The 7,893-nt window shown below is 39.4% G+C and overlaps 1 long non-coding RNA gene and 1 pseudogene across 1 annotated transcript; one reads left to right on the forward strand and one right to left on the reverse strand.

Annotated features, from left to right (window-relative positions):
- Positions 1 to 5,063: 5,063 nt before the first annotated feature.
- Positions 5,064 to 6,722, forward strand: LOC118219082 (annotated as a pseudogene).
- Positions 6,348 to 7,179, reverse strand: LOC118219088. Its single transcript, XR_004763652.1, has 3 exons — positions 6,798 to 7,179; positions 6,541 to 6,676; positions 6,348 to 6,427 (listed from the first exon to the last, which is right to left on the reverse strand). It is a non-coding gene; the product is annotated as an uncharacterized LOC118219088 (long non-coding RNA).
- Between the last annotated feature and the right edge of the window lie 714 nt (positions 7,180 to 7,893).

Below are 7,893 nucleotides of genomic sequence, written 5' to 3' on the forward strand. Positions count from 1 at the left end.
ATCATGAAGTCGCCGGTTCAAGCCCAACCAGGAACAAATGTCTTTAACCTGCTTTTTTGGTCAATAATAATTCTCAACAATTTTCCTTCTACCCGGCGTTCACCGAACGTACACACTGCATTATGACATACCGTCTGCACGTTCACTTAATAGGCTACAATATCGCCAGGCCATATGGATTCAACTGGAGCTCGGCTGTGCTTACTGGCCTGTGTTGTTCTTTAAAACCACGGACAGGTTTGACCATGAAATTTCACGCATTGTATAGCTATGTCATGGTGGTGCACTAACAAAGTCACGGACTGGTAAGCCTGACGTTGAAGGATCGAATCCCGCCTCACTCTCAGGCACATATTTTCATATTTTACACTAATGTTTTCTTACGCTCATATTTGCTTTACCAAAAGTCACTCACGGCCACCCATATGCATTTCATGACAGCAAATGTATTGATTTTCTTAAGAAGTTACACCAGTTGACCACTGTGCCATTTGTGCTAACTATATTTCTTCACTTGGCTACTGTAGAAAACGTTCTTATCAACAAACGCCACATTTCTACATTCATGTTACCTCGCCCTGTTCTCTATCTAGCCATACAACAACGTATGTACGGTCTGCAACTCCCCATTAAAACATTACATTTGAAATCATGACTCAATCATAATTATAACTACTAGTACTGAACATGAGAAAAGCACATCAGCGCAATAGAGTTCCTCCACATTATCACATGTTACTTTACCCACCACTTGAACAACTGATGCTTTATACCGTCTGTTATATATATCGTTCGATAAGGAAACTCAGCTCGATCATGGTCACTTCATTTAGTTTGCACTATAGTCTGTGATCATGTCAACCTTCACCTACATGCCCATTCTGCTAAAAACATAGTTTCAACAACTCAATTTCATCATTTCTCATTTCTCTCATACTATTGTTATTTTATCATATGCAAAGCTTGCTGGGACATATGCATCTGCTCCTATTCTCCACTATCAAGTCTTCCGGTTCTATTAATTCCAATTCTCACATAAGGTCACTGATCTAGTTTAGCAAAACAGCGAAGAGGACTGCTACCTGCAGTTAAGCCTATCAAAATGCCTTATAAACCTTACAAACACTAAAAGTGCATCTCCACAAAATAACAAAGTGGAGCAGGACAGAAGGGTACACAAGTTGCAACCTAGGAAGCTCTAATTCTACAGGCTTGCTGATAATTTTGTCAATCAAGGCTCGTTGAATGGCAGTCAAATCTGTGAGTACATACACTGGCCATATTTCAGCTGAGTTTCTGATGCATTTATACTTACGCCACTGCACCCTTTGTCACAGCCACTGTTTTACATATATATAAAAGCGAAAGTGCTAAATGGTACATGCTCATCAGACCGTACAAAATTCACACAAGGATAGCCATAATCCACAACTGTTTCTTAAAGGGTCACTTCGCATTTCTCACTCTCAAAACGCTTTGCAAAAAGAAATGATATCTCAAACATGTTTTCAACGTACAAAAATGCCAAGTCACTCACACATACAAGACATACACTGTCTGTAACTCATTCATTCAAACTAGCAAAATCTAGGCCTGCAATTAAACGTATTGATATCAAAATGACACCAAGTTACTGTACTACAAACAATATAGGCTCTTGCCTCGCTGAAATTAAGCTGTATTCCAAAGCAATGCTACCAAATGTTTCCTCAATTGTTTCAAGTCACTTGGCCCGTGTTTTTTAATCTCACCATTTTACAATGTCATTGAAACTTTGTCAGATCAAAGTGTCAAATATTTCTATTTGCCTCATGCAACACATTTAAATTAATGTACAAAACTGCTGGTGAATAACTACAGGAAGCATATTCCTCCAGAAAACGAGTTTATACTTGCTTGTCAACTTCATTTTACTAAATGTACAAGTTCTATATTTGCTACTTACAATAACTACTACATGTAAAATATATATTGTACATAAATAAAACTTCCTTATCCCCGTGGGGACATTTCCCTCGCAGCATGTTACATTCACATTTACGAACAGACATTTATACCAAGAAACATACAATCATTCACGCAACAGAAAGGCTGGGCAGCGAAATACATACCAATACAAATTGGACATACACGCCTATTGAATCAATCTTGACTCACAAACCCATCCACACACATGTTTGGCCTGTCCATGTACTGCATGCTTATACACACAGGGCTAAGTGACTTGAAAGAATTGAGGAAATATTGGGTAGCATTGCTTTGGAATACAGTTTAATTTCACTGAGGCAAGATGATATTGATACGTTTAATGGCAGGCCTAGATTTTGCCAGTTTGAATGAATGAGTTAGACGGTGTAAGTCTTGTGAGTAACTTGGCATTTTTGTACGTTGAAAACGTGTTTGAGATGTGACCAGGCCAGCTAGAGCACAGAGATTAAGTAGTTTGACTACGCCACCTTGGGGATTTCACCCAAGGAACTAGTTGTGAACACTTGTCACACAAGGTTAACCAACTCAGGCAAGTTTGTAAAAGAGGAACAGAGACGTGATTTCAAGTTCAAAACATAAGTATCAATTTATTTATTGCTGTGAAGGGGGGGGGGAGGAAGGCTATGAAGAAAAAATGAAAAAATGTTAGTTCAAAAACACTCATTCACAATGATGTATTTGAGTAAAATTAAAAGTAGTTAAATCCATTATTTAAACATTTATCCATTACCCAAACAGTTCAGTAAATAAAACAAGTGTACCTCAAATGGGAGTCATGTTTACATCTGCCGATCGTTGCAGCTCTGGGAGACGAAAAACAAGGTTGGCACCTGGACCGAAATCAAAACAGGAACTAGCTTCCAGTATGACAAATGCTTTCAGGCGATATATGCGTGAGATAGTAAATGAGATAATTGACGGACCACTCCTTTAGGTATAATGAGCTGCAAATAATTATTCAATAATAAGACGCTAAGTAGGAAGTGGAGGTGTGTCTATCAGTCAAAACGTAGTGACGGCTCGGTAACATATACAAATGACAGCACTGAGAGTAACGGCTGAATATTGTAATATGCGTGCTATGGTTAAAAAAGAACTACGGGAAGCCAAGAGCTCTTTGAAATGCAAATTGCTGTAGATGCAAAAAGTAATCCTAAACATTTCTTTCAATACTGTAGTAGGAAAAGCAAAGTCAAAGAGGATATAAGGTGCATCAGAAATGAAGAAGGAGCATTGCTTTCTAAGAATAAAGATATTGCTGATGCCTTAAATAGTTATTTTGTTGAGAGTTTTACTAGAGAAGAGATTACTAATAGACTGGAAGACATATTCAGTACTCTTAAGTCTTATCAGATATTGAAATAACTAAAGACAAACAAGGCAGCAGGCCCTGATGGCATATACCCATATACCACTGGCAGGTATTTTTAGACAGTCCTTAGAAACTGGAGAAATACCTGAGGACTGGAAGCGTGGTAATATAATACCAATATATAAGAAAGGGGACCGTACTGATCCCAGAAACTACAGGCCTGTAAGTTTAACTTGCATAATATGTAAAATACTGGAATCTATCATTAGAGACACGTTGGAAGTATTTCTTGAAAATAGCAACATCCTAAGGGATAGCCAGCATGGTTTTCGTAAGGGAAGGTCATGTCTGACAAACATTCTGGTATTTTTTGAAGAAGCTACCAAGTGTTTTGATTATAGCAAGGCGTATAATATTATCTACTTAGATTTCAAAAAGGCATTTGATAAGGTACCACATGAGAGACTTGTTAGTAAAATTAAGACAGTAGAAATTAGAGGATGTATTTCAGAGTAGATTTGGAACTGGCTACAGGGTAGAACACAAAGAGTAGTAGGAGGGATATGATCTGAGCAGAAAGCTGTTAGAGGTGGAGTCCCACAAAGATCGGTGCTGGGACCACTGCTCTTCCTCATTTATATCAATGACCTCGACAGGGACATAGAAAGTACATTACTCAAATTTGCAGATGATACAAAAGGTAGATTCCATACAGCCATTAGGAAGGATTTTTTCACACAGAGTAGTCAATGTGTGGAATAGCCTGCCAGGTCACATGGTAGAGGCAGAAACTATGGGTATTTTCAAGACTAGGCTTAATACAGTGTTAGATACTATCTAGTCTGTAGGGAATCAGTGCACTAATGTAGTTAGGAAAATGGTGAGCATTGTTGGGCTGTTATGTTATGTTAATTACTGACCTTTAGTGGTTGCATTGTCATCAAATTTGAATTAGGATTTGTCCAGCATTGTGGCTGTGGCTGCATTGTGTTTTTAATCCCACCAGACACACCCACCAGCATTTGTATCCACTAAAAAGCTTTTAGGTGAGAAAACAAAAACTTCCGCTTCCACTGTGTTTGAGCATCTGTTACATTGTTTCAGCAATATTTAGAGTAATTCTTACTCTTAAAAAACAAACTCCCGAGGGTTACCTTTCAGAGGAAACTAGGATTATGCTTGTAGTCAAAAGGGCTCAAGTAACTATTTTATTTTGGGTTTGTCATTTTCAGGTGTGTGTTTTAAAAAGTGGTGCTACAGAAGGGCTTAAAAAACTTGGAGTTCTTGCTGCAACAAATTCCTATTGAACAACACAAGACCAAAGATAAGAGTATTGAACTAGTACAGAATCTAAATAATAGCATAAGACTGAGAAAAAAACTATAAGACAGTCAAAACAAAAAATAGCATAAATTAGCAAGCAAAGCTAATGGGCTGGATATCTAAATTGTAAAAGTAAACAAGATAAGAACAAAGAAGATAGACCTGGGGCCGTATGTATCAAGCCGGTCAAAGTAAAAAATTAGTCTCAAGTGTAACTTAAGTCTAAGAATGGGTGACTTTTACTCCTACACTCAGATTTAAGAATAAAAGTGATTTATCAAATTTCTCTTGACTTACTCTTAACCTGTCAGGTATTTAAGAGACCTCTGGGCTCTCTTAATTTGGCTAGGAGTAGGCAAGATGGCCTGAGGTGCGAGGACGGAGACGTGCACGCACCTTCCGAGACAGGAAGAATGTTTTACAAATGTTTGATGATGCACAGTTAATCAAACGTTATCGCTTAGATCATCAGGGAATCATCTTTGTCACCAATCTTGTGCGGGATGTAATATCACCATCAACTTTGAGAAGTAGCGTAATTACGGTAGAGATGCAAGGCATTTTAACGCTGCGCTTCCTAGCCACAGGAAAAATGCAGTTATGCAATATTGATGATTTGGGACCATCACAATCCACCATCAGCAGGGTAGTGGCAAAAACTGTGTCAGCCCTTGCAGCACCTCACATAGTGAGGAGGTTTATAGAATTTCCAGCCTCTCCTCTGTTAATCTGCCAGAAGCAAGCTGCATTCATGCATCTAGCAGGCTTCCCGGGGTTGGTTGGAGTAATTGATGGCACCCACATCCGTATAATTGCTCCCAGCGTAGATGAAGAGACTGTTGATGTTGTGTCCAAGTGGCCAGGATCTACCCATGACGCACGCATCCTGAATGAAAGTGGATTTGCAACAGCTGTTTGAAAGGAACATTGTTCCACCTGGGTGCCATCTCCTTGGAGATAAAGGCTACCCAAAACGACGCTGGCTTCTCACACCATTCCCAAGACCACAACCAGGGGCCCAAGAAAATTACAACAGGTACAAATTAACTAAGCCTGTGAATTGTAATAATGAATCATCTCACCATTATAGAGTTATTTTTGACGGTCATCTAAACATAATTGGACTTTTCAGGGCTCACCAATGCACCCGAAGCGTTGTGGAGAGGGGCATCGGCCAATGGAAACGCCGGTTCCATGTCCTTCATGGGGAAATCCGCCAAACACCACAGAAGGCCAGCAATATTATAATGGCATGTGCAGTCTTGCATAAAATATGCATAATGTGCAACATTCCTCTCCCCCCTGATGAGGGAGATCATAATAATGATAATGATGATGATGATGATGACGACCACCCTCCTAGCATCCCATTTGCCTCTGATGCCACTGTGTTTAGGCAGCACTTTGCCAACTTTCATTTTGGGTAAGAAATACATTTTTATTTTGCTCCTGTCACACTCCCGCCCCCAATCTATTGATTATAAGTGCTGAGTGGATTTTTAAAAAAAGACAGCAATAGGCAAGATTTCATCTTTTTTTATTTTTAGTTCATAATAATGCTCCTTCAGCCTTAAAACTTTTATGCTCATCCGCAACTCTTCTCTCTGCAGTGCATCCATGTCCTCCACCTCGTCCGGGTTGAGCCGTGGAGTGGCAGTGGCCAGTGGGGGCTCAGGGAGCAGGGGTTCTGGGCCTGATGCTGGAGAGGGAATGCCAGATGGGCCTGGAAGCAGTGCTGTTGCAGCTGGGAGTTCCTCTACAGGCAGCTCATGAGGGGATGAAATGGTGTTTTCATCTGCATTACTGAAAAACAGAATTCATTTTGTTAAGTTAGTTGATTCTTGTGAATATGCATTTGTATCAATAAAATAAGTATTGAGTATTGAGCTACAGTTCTTTTATAATAGCATGCCAACCTTACTACGGTCTGCAGTTTGAGTAGTGCAGCATCCTGACAGTCGCCCACTCCACTGATTGTGGCATTATTTTCTCAGAGGATGCGGAGAACTACTTCTGCCACTGCACTTAAAGGTTTAGGCGCAGGACCTCCACCTGAATAAAAAAATATAACTACATTAATGTTCATCAGCAATATGTAACAAACATGTCTCATAAGTAAGTAGATAAATAAATAAATAAACAAATAGATACATAAATAACGTAGACTACGAACCAGTGCCAGAAGTTGCCTTCATGAAAGCGGAGATTTCCTGACGCACTTTGGACAAAACATTGTGCCATTTCTTTTTGCATTCCTTCGAATGGTGGAGGAGAAGCTCGCATTAATGCTGTCTGCGATCTGCTTCCAAACTTCTTTTTTGTGTCGACTTGTAATTGTGGGGCTAAATTTTCCCTTAATTATTTCCTTCTTTGCCTCCACCTCCTCTACCAACATCACCGTTTCTTCCACAGTCCAATTCGGCTTTCTTTTCACATCCATTTTGCTTAGACTAACATTAGACAACAAGGGAGCTTTCATAACGAGGGTGTGTTTAACTTTATTGAAAACCTCTGTTGACACATCAATAGAACACAGATTTCCCAAAAGCTGATTGGTTCTTGTCTCTTAGCAATTTCGGCAATTGATGACATCATCTTAATCCTTTTGTTTGCAGCACCTGTGACTGTCGCAGAAACACACTTGGCGTTACTCTCGAGAATGTCTCAAGACTTACCTATGAGAAAGTGTGAGCTGCTTGATAACTATGTTTTACCGACCACTTTAAGCGAAGAATGATTTCACTCCAAAGTAAGCTCTTATGAGATTCTTAAGTGTATCTTAAGTTATTAAGATGTTTGATACATATGGCCCCTGAACTACATTATCAACTACAATACAACATAAAACAAAACAAAAAAAAGACATCTAAAAGAAACCTGATCCTGAATCATGTCATTTTCATGGTATGCTAGAGGTGTGTGTTGCATCAACTACATGGCACAGTTAACATGAACAAAAATCAACCTTGAAAACTGCTTTACTTTCAACAGCCCTGTCTCTGATCCAGGCCTGCTTTGCAGGATGGTGTGGGCATTCCATTGATATACAAATGAGTCAAAAACATCACACATGAACACATGTGCAAGGCTGTGATTGCTAGATTGTACATTGTACTTCTCTGCTGCCAATGAAACTACTACCATCATTGGAGTGGAAAGTGGGACTGGTAATATTTATATGGTGAGGCCATACTATATACGTATGAACCCAAGGGGCCTGATCCACCAGAAGAGGATGTTGTCTATACTATTTGATGTAAGAAACAGTA

This window comes from Anguilla anguilla, chromosome 2 (assembly GCF_013347855.1).
Source record: "Anguilla anguilla isolate fAngAng1 chromosome 2, fAngAng1.pri, whole genome shotgun sequence".
Taxonomy (NCBI): domain Eukaryota; kingdom Metazoa; phylum Chordata; class Actinopteri; order Anguilliformes; family Anguillidae; genus Anguilla; species Anguilla anguilla.